Consider the following 18,598-nt stretch of genomic DNA (forward strand, 5'->3'; position numbering starts at 1 on the left):
CAAGGAAATATGAATCAAAACCACAAGTGGGGAGGGATTCCCCACTTCCCAGGGGAATGACCATTATTTAAAAGAAAACAGCTGGTGAGGATGTGGGGCATGAGAATCCTTAGATGACAGTGAGCTGGCGCAGTCGCTATGGAACAGTACATGGTTCCTCAAAAAGTTAAAAATAGGTCTGCCATAAGAGCTAACAATTCCACTACTGAGTATTTATCCAAGGAATTAAGACCACTTTGTCAAAAAAGCAACTAGAATCCTGTTTATTTTTATCACTGCCTATAATAACTGTTCTTTAATCTCCATTTCTTTTGCGGCCTCTCTGACTGGGCACATTCCTATACAGTAGCCAGCCTGTGCCCTGCAGCGCCCCTGCCCCCCCCCCCACCACCCTCCCCCACCTTTTCAATGATTTGCTGTGGCGGGCTGACTGCTACTTTGCTTTGAATCCTCTTCTTCAGCCATTCATGAAGTCATTCGCTACCCTTCTGCCATTACCACTTTGGCAGAACTGCAGCAAACTCGTTTCCAGGTCAAGCTATCTGTTTTTCCATTTTGCTTGCTTTTTCGGAAACTTAACTTCTGTTTTCTTGGGGGCTGGGGAGCTGGAGACTGAACTGAGTAGATATTGCAAGGTCTAAATGCTTTTACCATGCCAAAGGTTTTAGCCTTCCACTCTGGAATTTCCTCTTTCACTTCTAAATTTACCAAACAGTGCCAGCCCTGCCCGGGGAGGAAGTGGTCTCTAATAGTCCACAACTCAGCAAACTGTTGATGTCACTCCCAGAAGCCAAAAAACCCTCTCATGTCAGACAGTGTTAAGGCAATGAGTAATACCAGAGAATTAATTTAAAAGTAAAATCTGGATCCAAGTTGAATAAATTGATGATGAGATGTGTGTGTGTGTGTGTCTAGAATATATGTGTTGTCCTAGTATGCTTTCTAATGCTGTGATAAACACCATGACTAAATAAACCTAGGAGGAAAGGGTTTATGTAAATTCCAGGTACCAGTCAATCACTAGCAAAGGTCAGGCAGGACTCAGGCAGGGCAGGAATCTGGAGACAGGAACTATAATGCAGAGACTGTGGGGGAATTCCACTTACTGGTTTGTTCCCTGTGGGTTACTCAGCCTGTTTTTCTGAATGCCCAGGGATGGCTCCTCAGTGGACCGGGCCCTCCTCATTAGTCAGTGCTGAAGAAAATGTCCCACAGACAAGCCCACAGGCCAATACCATGGAGACAATCTCTCAACAAAGACTCCCTCTCCCCGCAGATATGTTCAAGCCAGATAGTCAAGGTAACAGAAACTGACGAGCAGAACTGAAAATTAAAACACACACAAAACTTCTACCTATTAAATGGACAAATAAAACAAAAACAGTTCTCCAAGGAAGGACAAATAATCAATAAATGTTTTTAAAACAACTGAATATCTTCAGACATCGGAAAAATGTGCATTAAAGCTACTTTGAAATTCCATCTCACCCCAGTCAGAATGACTACCATCAAGTTAAAAAAGATGAAGTGCTCCAGAGATGACTCAATGGATAAACACACACACTGCTCCTTCAAAAGAGCCAAGTTCTGTTCTCAAACACCCATGTTGGGCAACAGACAACCACTACCAACTACAGCTCTAGGGGAGCCAATACCTTCTTCTGGTCTCTCTAGGCACCTCTAGTTAGGTGTACATACCGTAATTAAAAATAAATGAAACTTGAAAAAGGACAAAAAATGCCATTGAGGATATGGGGAAAGAACCCATATTTACAGCTGATGCAATACCCAACCGTTACAGCCACTCCCCTATTCCATATCCTACAAGAGACACTTGCACATCCATCTTTACTGCCCCTCTTTTCAAAACAGTCAGGGAACAAAATTAGCCCAGATATCATTCATTTTTAGAGTAAAAGATAATAAAAACAGGCCATATATACACATTGGGGGTTTTTTTTTTGTTTTGCTTTGTTTTTTTGTTTTTTGTTTTTTGTTTTTTGTTTTTTTGTTTTTTTTTTTTTTGGTTTTTTGGATTTGTTTTTTTCGAGACAGGGTTTCTCTGGGTAGCCCTGGCTGTCCTGGAACTTACTATGTAGACCAGGCTGGCCTCGAACTCAGAAATCTGCCTGCCTCTGCCTCCCAGAGTGCTGGGATTACAGGCGTGCACCACCACCGCCAGGCTCACATTGGAATTTTATTCAGCCATTAAAAAAATAAAATTGAAAAATCTGCAGGAAAATGGAGCTGCAAATTCCTTTCTTACTCCTTGAGCACTTCCTATATGTGTTTTTATTATATTCACCTCCAACCCACCCCCAGGGTTCACCCTCACCTCCTTGCCCCACCTCCAGCTTTCTTGTTTTGTTTTGCTTTTTTAATAATCCACTGTCTTGAGCCTGAGCTGCCCACATACTCCTGGGTGTGGGGCCATCCACTGGAACACGGTCAACATATCAGGAGCCACACCTGACAGCAAAATGACTTTTCCCCAGAATCCACCAGCCATCCACAATTCCTCAGTTACGAGTAGAGGCTTATTGACTGGCTTACTCTTGTGCAGGCCTTGTGCAGACAACGACAGTTACTATGAACAAATGCAAAGCCTTGGATTAAGTTAGATAACCCAGGCTCAGAAACACAAATACCACATGATCTCTCACATACGGATATGATCTATACATATGTGCCCAGGCTATGGTGGCACAAGCACACCTTTAATGCCAGTACTTGGGAGGAAGAGGCAGGTGTATCTTTGAGTTCGAGGCCAGCCTAGTCTACAAAGCAAGTTCTAGGACAGCCAGGGCTACACAGAGAAACCATGTCTAGGGGGATTGGGGTGGGGGGGAGGGTCTGTGTGGGAGAAAGAATAAGTGTGGGGAGAACCCAGAGAAGTGCAAAGGGGCCCACGAGACAGTACAAAAGAAGTGACCGGGATGCTGAGAGCAACAACAGAACATGTGAGCTACGGAAGGCAGAGAGGGATGACTTAGGAAGACGCGTACAGCAAGAAAAGTGGGATTCACAGCTTCTCACAGTGTGTATGTATGAGTGCCAAGTTTCCTCCCGGCTAGATTCCAGAAGACAAGCAACTTAGTGTATCTCCACAAAAGGAACACTGACCCCATCTCTGGAGATGGCAGTTCTCAAGAACACAAGTTATTAAAATACCAAGAATCACCCCGATGACAACTATCTAGGAAGTTTATGGTCAAAGTCAAATTCTAGTCTAGATGTAGCTGTAATGATAATCTTTAAATGAGATAAATATTAAAGTCAGTCAACTTTAAGCAAAGCAGACCACCCCAATTTAGATGGGTCTCATCTGATGAGCTAAAGGTCTTAGGAAAAAAACACTGACAGCCCTCAGGAAAGAGGGAATTTTGCTTCTGCGTGGTCTCTGGTCTCAGACTGCATGCAGCATTTTAGTATTCTGTGAGGTGCCAGCCTAGTCTGTTTTGCAGACTCTGGACCTGCCAGTCTCCACAGCTGTGTGAAGCGACTCCTTCAAGTGGATCTCAGTGTTTCTGCCTGCCTCCCCCGCCCCACGTGTATACCCTATTTATTCTGTTTTTCTGGAGAACTCCATCCCCGACTCCTGCCATCAAAGCAAACAAGAAAACACAAACGGGTCTGTACAAAATCCTTCTGAGCCTGGTGTGGGGGCAGAAACCACGCTGAATTTCGACGGCCTCTGAGATTGAGTACAGTGTGTTCACAGTAACAGGGGATCTCTGAAGGTAGCTCACCCTAGGGAGCCAGGAAGAGAAGTGGCTTTCTAGCTCCCTGCTTCTTAGAGGCTGCTGCATGGCTTGTGGGTGGTAAACAAAAGAACATGCTTTAAAATAGAAGAGCTCTAGGCTGGGGTACAGCTTAGAGCTGCGGCGGCGCCAAGGAAGGCTCTGGGCGAGTGATTCTGAGGCAGAACAGAAAGGCGGGGTAAATTACGGGTGCATAAGAACGGAGACCTTCGCTCCGGAGTCACCAGCTGAAATTCAAGAATTCCAGCACAATGCACATTTGCCGTGAGGGTTACGGAAACAGAGACAAGGCCTCCTTTATATAGAGAATGTTAAAATAGCAACTAACCAGGCTTAACGTGTATGACCTTCAACAGATGTTCTAAATCCATTTATCTTGCTAGGACAAATACACTGACAGAAACCAACTTAAGGAAGAAAACGCTTATCTGGTTTACAATTCCAGCTTACAGTCCATTGTTTCAGAGAAATAAGTCAAGAACTGAAAGCATCATATCTACAGTCAAGAACAGAGACAGAATAAATGCATGGACCCTGGCTTGCCTGCTCTCCGCTAATTTCTCTATTTTTCTTGCATAGGGAATGATGCCACCCATAATAGGCTAGGTCTTCCAGCATCAATCGGCAATGAACACAGCCTCCACAGACCTGCTGCAGCTAGATCCAGACACACTCTCACTGCAACTCCCCTCCCTTCTCAGGTGGCTCCAGGTTAGTCAAGTTGACAAACAAGTAGTCAACCAGCACAGTAGGGCCTCACTCCTATCCTGGATATTTGTTTGGGAATCACACACACACACACACACACACACACACAAATACTATTAATTTTGTTCACAGTACAGATATCCTAACTCTTTACACCTCACATGGCTATTGTAAGGGCAATTAAGCATGTCTCTCTTAACTCTGGGACTAAATATTCATGTAAACATTTTCTTTCAATACATTGCAACCTTTACTTCAAACTGGCCGGTCTTGATATTTTGGCAAGGAACTGGTTTCACCTGAGTCAAGAGCCCCAAAATATTAAGGGGATTCAGTGTGGGGCTGTGCCTTAACTTGGTTCCCACGGACAATTCTTCAGACCGAAGTCTTCCTTCATCGGGTGGCTTTAAGAAGAAATCCGATATTCGTGCCGACTGCCCTAGCCAGGACAAGGACTCACAAGCAATCACATTCAGGGATGGAAAGCACTGCTTTCTGACTATCAGTTTTTCTTCTCTGTGGAAAAAAATCCTTTGGGGACTGCAAAGTAAAGAGTTTGACGAGTTAGTCCAGGAGAACAGCTGTGACATGAATACAAATCACAGGCGTTCTGGATTCAGCATCATTACAGCTATCCCTGTCCATCTGTTTCGTTCATAACTAAAATCCTCGGAAGCTGAAGTCCAATAAAGTCCACCATTTCTGCCTTCACTGCCAGGCATGAAGAAGCAAGGATATTAAAGTTGGCTGGTGAGCAACCAGGAAGAACTGAGAGTTTCTGCTAGGCTCACTCACCCCCCCCCCCCAGTCCCTGCCACCTCCCCAGAAGCTGAAGGACAACATGGTTTCTTTGGGACCATCTGCTCAGAAGCTGTTAACAAAAATCTTTTAAAAATATTGCAAACACAAATGCTGTGTTCTAGAAGCCTTATATTAGATAATTCGTAACCAGGCCAGCGCCTGTGTTACAAAGGCTACTGGTAGCCATCAGTTCTCCAGATAAACAGAACAAATAGTAAAATGGCTAAATTATAGTATTACCTAATTTGCATTACATGTAAATAGACAAGATGTTCAAATTGAAAGGCAGAAATATAAAAAATAGTTAAAAAAAATCCAAAGGAGCCAACTACTTAGTGACCATGAGAAACACATTTTAAAGACACTAAGGAAGTAAAACAAAAGATGGAAAAGGATACACCAAACAAGCACAGTGCAATAAACCTTTAACCTTGGACTGGGGAGGCAGAAGCAAGTGGATCTCCATGAGTTCAAAGCCAGACTGGTCTACATAGTAAGTGCCAGGCCAGCCAAGGTTACAGAGTAAGACCCTGTCAGAAGAATAGCAAAGATAAAAAATGAAATGCAAAACCAAAAAATAATGGTAGTAGTGACTATCCTGATACAGAGAAAGTAACCTGAAAATAAAAAACAGTCTTACTGAAAGAAACATAGCCGTACATGGTGGCACTTGCCGGGCACCCCATCATTCGGAAGGCTGAAGCAAGAGGATGACTGTGTGTCTGAGACCATCCTGGACTACATCAGTTATGTACATCCTGGATACCAGACTAGCCAGGGCCTTGGCAGGGTAGGGATGAGGAGGCATTATGGAAATCGATCACAATCCAGCATTGCGATATAACAATTACAAGCATACAGGTACCTGACAACCCAGTCAACGCACGAAGCTACAGGTGACAAGGAGAAAATGTTTGGTTGCATAAAACAGTTTTTAAGAGAATTCTCAACAAAGTCACATGATGTAAAACAATACTATAAAAAAAAAGCATGTAAACAGTTACTACTGAACAACCTAGCTCCTAAATCATAAGCCAATCTAATAACCTGTATAAACTCTAGAAAAATAGAACCAAAATGTATGCCTAGCAGTTGCTACTAAGTGATACAGATCAAAAACCATGTTTTAGACAGACACTGAGGGTCTAGCTAAAGTCAAGAAGGAGCCCTGTTGTGATACTGATTCAACAGATGCCTGAGGGTCTAACATTTGGAGGGCAGTATTTTGTGCCTTTTCTTCTAATTTCTAAACTTGCAAACTTAAGGATCCGATGACTGAACTCAACACCCGGCTTTCCATATAATCCTGGACTCCTACTTCATCTGTCGAATCTTCATCCACCAAGTGTAAAGAACAGCTGCATCTATTTCAAGCGTAGTGCGAATAATATGTGAAGTGAGAAGCCAGCAAACTACAGGACGTTGTCTTTCTACATAAGCAGTTTTACTGGCACACAGCCATGCCCATTCATTTTCCGTGAGGCTCTAACGCTACAGCACATAAACAACAAGGCCAGCAGAACCGAGACTACTCACAATCTGCACCTTTACAAGAAAAGGAGCACTGGCTTACAATGATGCCCAAAACATAGGACATCTTAAGAGAGTGAGAACAATTTTCCTTCCATGGTGGATTGAATTGTCATGGTCCCCAGAGGTCTATTTGAATGCTCCATCATTGGGGAGTGGCACTATTTAAGAAGGATTAGAACAGTGGTTCTTAACTTCCTAAATGCTGCCACCCTTTAATAAAGTTCCTCATGTTGTGGTAACCCCCAACCTTAAAATTATTTTTGTTATACTTCATAACTGTCATGTTTGCTACCGTTAAGAATCATAAAGTAAATATTTCCAATGGTCTTAGGCAACCCTTGTGAAAGGCTTGCTCGATCCCCAAAGGAATCTCAATGTACAGGCTGAGAACTGCTGTATTTGAAGGAAGTGTCGCCTTGCTGGAGGAAATGTGTCACTTGAGAGTTCCAAAGCCCATGCCAGATCCAATCTCATTCCATCTCTCTCCCTCTCCCTCTCCCTCTCCCTCTCCCCCTCTCTCTCTCTGGATCAGGATGTAGCTCTCAGCTACTACTCCAGTGCCATGCCTACCACAGTGTTCCTGCCATGATAACAGACTAAATCTCTGGCACTTCTAAGCAAGCCCCCAATTAAGTGTTTTAAGATTTGCCCTTGCCAAAGCGTCTCTTCATACCAATACAACAGTGAGACAGACACCTTCTGAATGATGACCTTGAGCATGCACTCAAGGATATTACCACAAGATCACCTTCAGTGGAGATAAATGTTAAAACGCAATGTCAGGCACTGAAGAGAAGGCTCGGTGGTTAAGAGTGGTTAAGTGGCTCCAGAGGACCCAGGTTCGATTCTGAACACCCACATAGCAGCTCCATCGCCTACAACTCAAGTCCAGGGGACCCAATGTCATATTCTGGCACCAGGTACACTCAGTGCACAGACACTCATGTCAGAAAAATATCCAGAAGACTGATCAAATACATTATAACACACCCACACTAAAGATTACAGTTGAACACTGCCTACCAATGTTTCAGTCAGTGATCACGGCACTCCTAGAACCGTAAGACATAATTAATATCTGTACCTATTTTCATTTGTCTAATTAAATTCTGATGCAGTGATGGAATTGTGTAGATATACATTAGAATATATCACTATAGTTTGAGCAACACATCAATCAATAGAAAGAATTATTGAACTCTCTGTATATGGAAACATTTAAGGAATTCCAGGATCGTTACCCAGCTGCGCATCAGTGAGTGAAAATGTACAACACATGGAATGCAGCCGGTGTTACAGAAACTCCTAATCAAACATAAAAGGCTAAAGGCAGAGCAGAATGTTTCAGTACACACACAGTTGTATATAGTTCTGAACTTTTAAAAAATTATTGAGGTGAGGTTTGTAAATTTTCTCGCCTTTAACAGTACTATTTCAGGCTAGCTTGTATCTTCCTTCTGTGATGTCAGAACTCAAGGAGCTGAGCTGGAGAGGAAGAGCGAGCGGTACCCACACCTCCAGTCTCAGCACTCAGAAGGCGGAGGCAGGAGACTCAGAAGCTCAAGCCCCTCCAGGACTTCATAAGACCCAGTCTCAAGCCCCTTCCTCTCCCTACACACAGAGACTCATGCAGAAGGACCACGAATTCAAGGCTGTCTGGACCACGTAATGAAGCCCTGTCTCAGAGAGGGTGGGGAGAAAGACGGTTCTTCACTTAAGAGCTTTTCAAGAGGAGCTAGACTGAGCCCCCAGCACCCACATGGAAGCTCACAATAGCCTTTAACTCCTGTTGCGAGAGATCCAATGCCGTCTTCTGGTCTCCACAGGCTCCTGCATGAACGTGGTGCACACAAGCGCATGCACGCAGCAACAAATACACACCAGTCAAATCCATATTTAAAAGGCTTTTTTGAAATGGTAAGATAAAGGGAAAGAGAGAAGAAATAGCATTTTAGCCTTTCTTCCAGGTTGCATCCAGAGCTACAATTTTTTCCTTTTTTTTGTTGTTTGTTTGTTTGTTTGTTTTTGTTTTTCAGGACAGGATTTCTCTGTGTAGCCCTGGCTGTCCTGGAACTCACTCTGTAGACCAGGCTGGCCTCGAACTCAGAAATCTGTCTGCTTCTGCCTCCCAAGTGCTGGGATTAAAGGCCTGCGCCACCACTGCCCACATTTTTTTCCTTTTAAAGAAGTACTTTATGCTATTTGTGTATGGTGTGTGTTCATGGGGAGGAAGGGTTATGCATTTGGGTACAAATCACTGTGTCTCTGTGGACATCAGAGGACAATTTTCAGGAATCAGTCCTCTCCTTCCACTGTGGGTTATAACTCAGGTTGCCAGACCTGTCTGCCACCTATACCCACTGTGTGCCACCTACACCCACTGTGTGCCACCTAGACCCACTGTGTGCCACCTGTACCCACTGTGTGCCACCTAGACCCACTGTGTGCCACCTACACCCACTGTGTGCCACCTACACCCACTAAGTCACCCCACCTTCCCAAAGCTCTACTTTTCAAAACATTGGATTTATATATTTGAGTAGCATTTTTGCAACACAAATAATATTATATATATCATCATACATTTTTCACTTAACAGTGTTTGGCTTGTAAAACCCCTTGGATGGCCTTAAATGTAGCAACCCTCTCCCCAATACCTCCATACTTTATACTGAGAGCATAGAATGATCTTAAATGCAGACTCAAAGATTACCACAGGACATTCTGGAGAAAACAAAATAGCACTATGAAGAGAGATCAGCAGTTTCCAGGAGTTGATGGTAGGAAAGAGTTAACTATAAGGGACACAGGAAAGAAAATCTTGGGGTGATAGGAACCGGTTTTGCATCTTAATTACAGTGGCAGTCAGCACAACACGCCAAAGCACGAGTTTTACTATATATAAAGTTAAAACATGCATAAGTGCCAGGGAGATGGCTCAGTGGATAGCCACCTGCCACACAAATATGAGTACAGAGTTCAGACCTCCAGAACCCACATAAATGCCAATGGGAGTCCACTGAAGTCCCAGTGCTTCTAGGGTGGAGACAGGGGATCTCCAGAGCAAACTGGCTAGCAAGACTAGTCCAATCAGTGAACTCTGGGCTCAGCTGAGCGACCCTGCATCAAAGAATAAGGTGGAAAACTCCAAATCAGCCTCAGGCCTCTACATGCACATACAATCACATTCACACACCTGTGTACCATGTAAGAATACACATACCACAAATACACAATGTTTAGTTAAAAAAAAAACAAACTTAATACAGACTCCCTCAAATACACAGACACTTAGTGGATGCATGTTCTTAGAGGGACTTTTCAACTGCAGCATTTATCAGTGTTACAGTGAGAGAGCTGTGAGAGAGCAGCAGAGAAACACTCCCCACTCCCCAGTAGGAATGTTCCTACTGAATTCTTTCAATGCATGACTGCAGTAGCTTACATGTATTTAAAAACTGAATTAATTCTTTCAGGCTATGTGCCTGTAGGCTTTTTATTAAGACCCACTAGCATCCTCAGGACTTGGGGAGTGTGGTATTCAGGCATACCACCGGTGCTTCAACCTCCAGCCAGTGAACGCGGTCAGGGTCTAGGAGCAATACCCCCACCTTGGCAAGCACTGATGGCAGTAACAGTACCTGGAGGAGTACCCCGGTATCCGTCAGTGGTGCTTCAAACACAACTCAACTGAGCGATCAGTTCACAGACAACCGAGAGAAATCTCTAGGCTCACCTTTTACTGTCCCAAGTAACACTCGGATTGCCTGATGCTTCTCTCTGCCCAGCCAGCCCCCTCATCAACCCCCAGTTGCAAAAATTTCTTCCTTCTTTTCTCACTCTCACAAAATGCTGCAAATTACGCAGATGCTTTAGGCTTAAAGTACAAAATTCGGTATGAATGTGCGGCGGCGCACTACTGCTCCTGAACAATCCCGTTTCCTTAACAAAGCCCAAAATGCCTCTCTCCAAGAATCTGAGAACCACTTCCCTAGACTCCACTCTCAGTCCTTTCAACTCTGAAGGCAGAACCACGGTAAACTCGGGTTTGTTTTGCCACTTTAGTGCAACCCTAACTATCCGTCGCTCCTTACAGTTCAACAGTAAAATACTAAACATTAACGTTGTCTCTTCCTCTTTGGAGCTAAACCTCGTGCCGGAAGCGCGACATCTGGGATCCTCTGGGATTCAAGGATCCAGGGTGAGTCGGGGCGGGGGTTCGGGGACTGGGGGTTCGGACGCGGGGGCCGGGCCACCGGAGTGCAGGTTGCGCACCCGCCGAGGGACCAGGTGATCAGCACTGGGGAGCCCATGGCCCGGGGATTCTGGAACGTGATTCCGAGGAGGGAGCCCTGGAGCCGCCGAGCTGGGCCGGGAGTCCCGGGCTCGGGAGCTGCCGTGCAGAGACCGGGGCACTCGAGAGCCCAGGAGGCAATCCCGGGAGGCCGTGCGGTCCCAGAGGCTGCACCGAGGCCGTCTGCAGGCTCGCCCCACAGGACTACGAGTGGAGCAAGGACCCCGAGGCCAGGCGACCGCCCTTACCTGGTCTGCGCCGCCTTCGGTTGTCCAGGGCGGGCCCCCGGGAGCTTTCCTACCCCAATGAGTCACTTGGGCGGGTCGGGAATGCACCAGGAAACACCCGGCCTCCTCCCCTTCCTCCGGGGCGGCGCTCCGCAGCTCGGCCTCTTCCTCCCGGCGCTCCTCCCTCCCTCCTCCCGCCGGCCGCCTTGGGTCCGGCTCCTCTAGGCCGGCCCGGTCGATCCTAAGTCCCCCCCAAGCTCCCGTGCCGTAGCCCCGCCTGCCGCCTGCTGCTCAGGTCACCGCTGCAAAGGAAGCCGGGATGTGCTTGGTGGGCTCCACCCGTCAAGCCGGCTGGGAGAGGATGGAGACTCAGCTTCGCACTACCAGGCTCACCAGCCTCACAAGTTTTCCGTGATTTGGGGGACCACTGCTGAGGCTAAGGCCGGATGAGGAAAGAATTCCAGGACTAGCCAGCATAGAGCTGGAAATTTCACTAAAGATATTTTTTTTAAAAAAAAGTCGTTCATTTTATTTTGTTATGAACGTTCGGCTTGCTTGTGTGTATCTGTGCACTGCGAGAGCTCCTGGTGCCCGCGAAGGTCCAAAAAGGGCGCAGGCTCCCCCCAGCAATTGGGTGTGAGCCAGTGAGCCGATACAAGGGTTGTGGGAATTCAGCCTCGATTTTCTGCGATAACAACGGAGTGGCTCATTTGACTATAACTTGTCCTCAGTGCTGGTGAGAAGCCTCAGTAAATCCATGAGTGATGGGCGTATCTTCCTCTGCATGTCCCCCAAATTTTCACTGCCTTCCTGTCTTGTCTCTGGTTGAACTTCAAAAGAGATACAGAAGGTACAACCATGATAGAGAAGGGGCGCATATACATATGTGTATTAAATGGTGGGAGCAAGGCTGGAGGGACATGTGTATGCTCCAGACCTAGGTAAGAACCCACCCTGGCCCCTAAAGTAACAGTGCTACCTTCTCATCTGTCTGCTGAGGACTGGCAGACACAAGTTCAGACTCCTAGGAATAGCTGACAGAAGAAAACCTGACTTGAATTTGCCCTCCCCAAACCCCAAGAAAAGGAAGGGAAAGGTTAAGTAGCATGCATCGTAATGCTGAACTTAGGAGAAAAATGGCTGCAAACGTCCTACCCTTCTTCACTCCCGACGACCCTCTTTACTGCTAAGAATTCTGACATTTTGTTTGTAGTTGGGGTCTGACGGTAACTAATGTAACCCAGGCTAGCTAGCCTTGAACACCAAATCGTGTCTCCATCCTTCAAGGGCTGAAATCACAGGCATTCACCAACATGCCCAACTCCCGCACCAGTTTGTTTTCCCCGACTTAACAGAAATAAATCTTTATTAATTAACTTAATATCAGAAAATAAAACTCATGTAATTGTATTTACATCAGACACATATCAGTGTTTTAACCATCTCGGGTTTATCACAAAATATAAGATGTTAAACTTAAATGTATAATCCTATAGCTTCTCTACATATGCATGACAAGAGTATAGTAAAAATTAACAAAAACTAAACTATAGTGATAATACAAATGTAACATGTTGATTCCTTGGTGCAGTAAAATACAAAACACAGGCTTGGTGATGTTCCTCTGCTTCTACAGGACTGTAATCTAGAGATTAAGTTTCAGTACTGGCATGTAACTATCCTACAAGCAATTCAAGTTATGTCATTATATGCTGTAGAGAGTAAGTTATCACCTGTCGCTAAACATGCCTATGGCCAATGAGCTGAGGCAGGAAATAGGAGTAGGACACTGGCAAGAAGAGAGAGGATTCTGGGAAATAGTGGGAGTATAAAAGGAGCCCACAGGGAGAGACTGTAAAGGCTTCAAGAGAGTGAGTCTCTAAGGGAGAGAAGCTGAGGAGAAGGAAGAAGCAGGCTGGGACTGAGGGAGAGGTAACTAACCACGTGTGAGACAGAATAGTTTAAATGAGTTAGGTAAGTTACGAGCTAATCAGGGACTGAGCCAAAGCTTATGGCCTAGGTATTTATTAATAAGTAATTAATGTCTTACAGTCATTCTGGAAGCAGGGGCTGGAAGGAAAAACGGATTTATTATTTTTTACAATATGCCATCAATACAACTTTTTTATACTTAAAAATAAAGATTAAAAACCATTTGTGAAGGCTGGAGAGATGGTTTAGTGGTTAAGAGCACTGACTGCTCTTCCAGAGGTCCTGAGTTCAATTCTCAGCAACCACATGGTGGCTGTAGTGGGATCGGATGCCCTCTTCTGGTGTGTGTTTGAAGACAGCTACAGTGTTTTCATATAAGTAAAAATATAAATAAATCTTTTTTTTGTTTGTTTGTTTGTTTGTTTTTTTCGAGACAGGGTTTCTCTGTGTAGCCCTGGCTGTCCTGGAACTCACTCTGTAGACCAGGCTGGCCTCAAACTCAGAAATCCGCCTGCCTCTGCCTCCCAGAGTGCTGGGATTACAGGCATGTGCCACCACCGCCCGGCATAAATCTTATTTTTAAAAAATTGTGAACTTTTAAATGAAATGGAACTTTTCAAGTGGAAATGGAAGTTAAAAATGACCTATTTATTATTGAACACACATGAGATTTAAATTTTTGTCATCCTGAGAGAAAATAATAACTTTTGTTGAGAAAATAATTCTTTGAAATATACTTAGTAGAAAACCCACTAGTGTCTTTTCAATGCCAGCAGATATGAGAACACACTAAAGATGAGGTTATACACAGCCATAGGTGAAATGTACAAGTGTATTTTAAAGAACTCTTTGCTTATAATTGGAAATGGGTTTGAAATTATTTAAACCCACTAGAGGTTGTCACAGCTGCTTCCATGATTTATGACAAGGGCACCACTATCTCCCTCCCTTTCTCCTGTTTAGTGAAGAATACAAATATATTTATAGCTGGGCAGTAGTGGCTCATGCCTTTAATCCCAGCACTTACTAGGCAGAGGCAGGCAGATCTCTGGGTTCGAGGCCTACAGAGTGAGTTCCAGGGCATCCATTCCATTGCATAGAGAATCCCTATCTTGAAAAAAACAAAAGAAATTAAATTAAAAGAAATATATATATATGCATATACATATATACATATACATATATAGTACAAGACAAATATGGATTGAATGTAAGGTATTCCACATTTTGATATGTAGTCTAAATATTAATAACTTGATTAAATTAGTGAATGGAATGCTCCTGTCTTCAGTTTTCAGGCAGTGTAGGTGCATCCAGAGCCCATCCTGAAATGGAGGGACCCAAATGATCATTTCCACATCCAATAAGGGAGAAATAGGAACTCACAATCAAGTCAATTGTATTAATGATCCACCTTTGATTAAATTCTCCAAGAGACCAAGGTCAATGTAGCAGTTTTTGTCTCATTATAACCAGTGATCTAGTAATGAACCCACAAGTAATCAGAATATCTTATAAAGAGTTACTTACAATCCTGCAGAACTGGGCATAAACTGTTGTACTATAAAAACCAAATGAACCTGCTTTGTCAATACCAGCCGTGTAAAGAAGGCAGCTCTGGGATGTCAGCCATCTATAATGTCAAGTATCAACTATATCAACTCTCAATGGATCCTATATCAACCCATGTCTGTAATCCCAGACTATGCATTTGGCTGAGAGGCGTTTGACCTGGTTATTTATTTTTTTGACAATTGACACAATCTAGGGTAATCTGGAAAGAGGAAACCTTAATGAGATTGCCTGCAGGCCAGTCCATGGGGCCATTTTCCTGATTAATGATTGATAGGGGAAGCCCAGCTATTATGATAGTTCTACCCCTAGGCAGGTGGTCCTGGGTTCTGTGACAAAACATGCTGAGCAAGCCATGAGGAGCGAGTCAATCAGTGGAGTGATTCCACAGTCTCTGGTTCAGTTCCTGACTCCAGGTTCCTGCCTTTTCAATCAGTCCCTCAATGGACTATATCATATGAAAGCCAAGTAAACCATTTCCTCTCCAGGTTGCCTTTGATAGTGATGTTTTATCAGAGCAATAGAGAGCAAAGGAAGACAGTTGCACAGCCTATCATCGTCACCTAGGAGAGCAGAACCCCCGCTTCAGCAATTCTTACACGAGCTATGTAGGAGAGTCTACAGGATGGTATTAATAATTCAAATCAAACTGATAGACAAGAGGTTACTTAGGTATAAGGAGCAGAGGAAGTTCTGAGTGACTAAAGATGGACCAGTGTACACAAAAACTAGCGATGGCAGTTTATCCCTTCAGAATATTTACAGTCTGACCTAATGGCCTACAGAAATCTGGGGAAGACTAGGCAAATGTTATGTGATGGACTTTTCCTGAGAAGATCTAACATACATCTACTCATCCCACATAGGGAGCCTACACAGGTCAAAGGACCAATATCACCAAAGTCCAACTTGGTGAGCCAGAGAGGTTTATTGAGGTTACTTACAGGCATATGGGTGATAGATTACTACTAGGGCAGAAATGCCTCAAGACAGCTGCATCAACAAAGCCCACCCCAGTATGAGTGACAGCTCACAAAAGCTGGAACCTGTGGTGCACTACACAGCCAGCAGGTATGCCAACAGGTTGGAGAATCATTTGTAAGTGATGTTGTTGATCCAAACCTCTTCCAGGTAGCTGGGCTGGTTTCTGCTTCTTCCAGACAGCTAGCTGGTCAGTGCAGAGTCTTCTTTTTTTGCCCTGGCCAGCGCACGCACCGCCATTTTGCCTACAGGACCCAGAGTGCTCAGGAGGGCAGAGACGGCTAACAAGCGTAGCCTGAGGCTAACAAAACGGGGGTCTAGGCTCCTAAAGGAACAGGACTGACCCCAAGAACTGGGTGGCTTGGTGGACCATCTGTGTGTCAACGTCGGCGCTCCCTGGGGGTGCACACGGGCTCCATCTGGTCCACAGACACAATCTGGGGCAAGGCCTCAGGCGGAAGCCCTCAGCTCAACTCTCTCCGCTTCAGATCAGCCTGGGCTGGGCTGCCGCACCACATCTCCAGGTCCTGCAAGAGGCTAGCGGGGGCTTCCGGGCGGCCAGCTGGGAGAAGTCAGTGTGCTCCAATAAATCCTGCGGGCCCCAGCGGGAGCCTTCAGGAGCCTGCTTCGGGATCTGAACAGCCTGGGCAGCAGCACCCTGTCTACAGGCAGTGCAGGGTGTAAGCTGTGCACCAGAGGCCAACGGGGAAGGGGCAGCTTGCACTGGTGAGTCCAGCACTGACAAGACCAAGTAACACCAGTGAGAACTAGACGGCAAAAGGCAAACGCAGGAACGCCACTAACAGAAATCAAGGCAATATGGCAACATCTGAACCCAATTCTCCTCTACCAGCATGTCCTGGATACCCCATCACACCAGTAAAACAAGATTTGGATTTAAAATCACTGGTCATGATGCTGGTACAGGAACACATGAAGGACATACTTAAAGAAATTCAGGAGAAAATGGATCAAAAGTTAGAAGCCCTTACTAGGGAAACACAAAAATCATTGAAAGAAATCCAAGAGAATATAAAAGCCAACAAGGAGGAAACGCAAAAATCACTTAAAGAAATACAGGAGAACTTTGGTCAACAGGCTGAGGTCATGAAAGAGGAAACACAAAAATCTCTTAAAGAATTACAGGAAAGCACAAACAAGCAAGTGAAGGAGCTAAGCAAAACCATCCAGGATCTAAAATCAGAAGTAGAAACAACTAAGAAAACTCAAAGGGAGACAACTTTGGAGATAGAAAGCCTTGGGAAGAAATCAGGGGACAGAGATGCAAATATCAACAACAGAATACAAGAAATAGAAGAAAGAATTTCAGATGCTGAAGATTCCATAGAAACCATGGACTCAACAGTTAAAGAAAATGCAAAATGCAAAAAGCTTGTAACCCAAAATATCCAGGAAATCCAGGACACAATGAGAAGACCAAACCTAAGGATTATAGGCATAGATGAGAGTGAAGATTTACAACTTAAAGGGCCAGCAAATATCTTCAATAAAATTATGGAAGAAAACTTCCCTAACCTAAAGAGAGAGATGCCCATGAATATACAAGAAGCCTACAGAACTCCAAACAGACTGGACCAGAACAAAAATACTTCCCGTCACATAATAATCAAAACACCAAATGTTCTAAACAAAGAAAGAATATTAAAGGCAGTAAGAGAAAAAGGCCAAGTAACATATAAAGGAAGACCTATCAGAATCACAGCAGACTTTTCACCTGAGACTATGAAGGCTAGAAGGTCCTGGGCAGATCTCATGCAGACTCTAAGAGAACACAAATGCCAACCAAAACTACTATATCCAGCAAAACTCTCAATCACCATAGATGGAGAAACTAAGATATTTCACTACAAAACCAAGTTTACCCAATATCTATCCACAAACCCAGCCCTAAAAAGGATAATAGGAGGACAACACCAATACAAGGAGGGAAACTTCACCCTGGAAAAAGCAAGATAGTAACCTTTCCTCAAACCCAAAAGAAGTTAAGCAATCAAATTTAAAAAATAACGTCAAAAATGATAGGAAGTAACAATCACTATTCCTTAATATCTCTTAACATCAATGGACTTAATGCCCCAATAAAAAGACACAGACTAACTGACTGGATACGTAAACAGGACCCTACATTTTGCTGCTTACAGGAAACACACCTCAGGGTCAAAGACAAACACTACCTTAGAGTAAAAGGCTAGAAGACAATTTTACAAGCAAATGGTCTCAGGAAACAAGCTGGAGTAGCCATTTTAATATCAGATAAAATTGACTTTCAACCCAAAGTCATCAAAAGAGACCCTGAGGGACACTTCTTGCTGGTCAAAGGAAAAATACAAAAAGAAGAACTGTCAATCCTGAACATCTATGCTCCAAATGCAAGGGCACCCTCTTTCATAAAAGAAACGTTATTAAAACTCAAAGCACACATTGCACCTAACACAATAATTGTGGGTAACTTCAACACTGCACTTTCCTCAATGGATCGATCAGGAAAACAGAAACTAAACAAGGACACAATGAAACTACTTGAAGCTTTGGACCAATTAGATTTAACAGATATATATAGAACATTCTATCCTAAAACAAAAGAATATACCTTTTTTTCAGCACCTCATGGCACCTTCTCCAAAATCGACCATATAATTGGTCACAAGACAGACCTCAACAAATATAAGAAGATCGAACTAATCCCATGCCTCCTATCTGATCACTATGGAGTAAAAGTGGTCTTCAATAGCAACAGAAACAACAGAAAACCCACATACACGTGGAAA

The 18,598-nt window shown here is 44.2% G+C and overlaps 1 protein-coding gene across 1 annotated transcript in view; it reads right to left on the reverse strand.

The window, feature by feature from the left end:
• The window catches only part of Cyfip1 (cytoplasmic FMR1 interacting protein 1), a 96,053-nt gene extending 84,594 nt beyond the window's left edge, over positions 1-11,459 (reverse strand). The window contains 1 exon segment of the mRNA XM_052161634.1: positions 11,346-11,459. The gene's annotated coding sequence lies outside the window, so the exon portion shown is untranslated.
• Between the last annotated feature and the right edge of the window lie 7,139 nt (positions 11,460-18,598).

The sequence above is a fragment of the Apodemus sylvaticus genome, chromosome 1 (genome assembly GCF_947179515.1).
Source record: "Apodemus sylvaticus chromosome 1, mApoSyl1.1, whole genome shotgun sequence".
NCBI lineage: Eukaryota > Metazoa > Chordata > Mammalia > Rodentia > Muridae > Apodemus > Apodemus sylvaticus.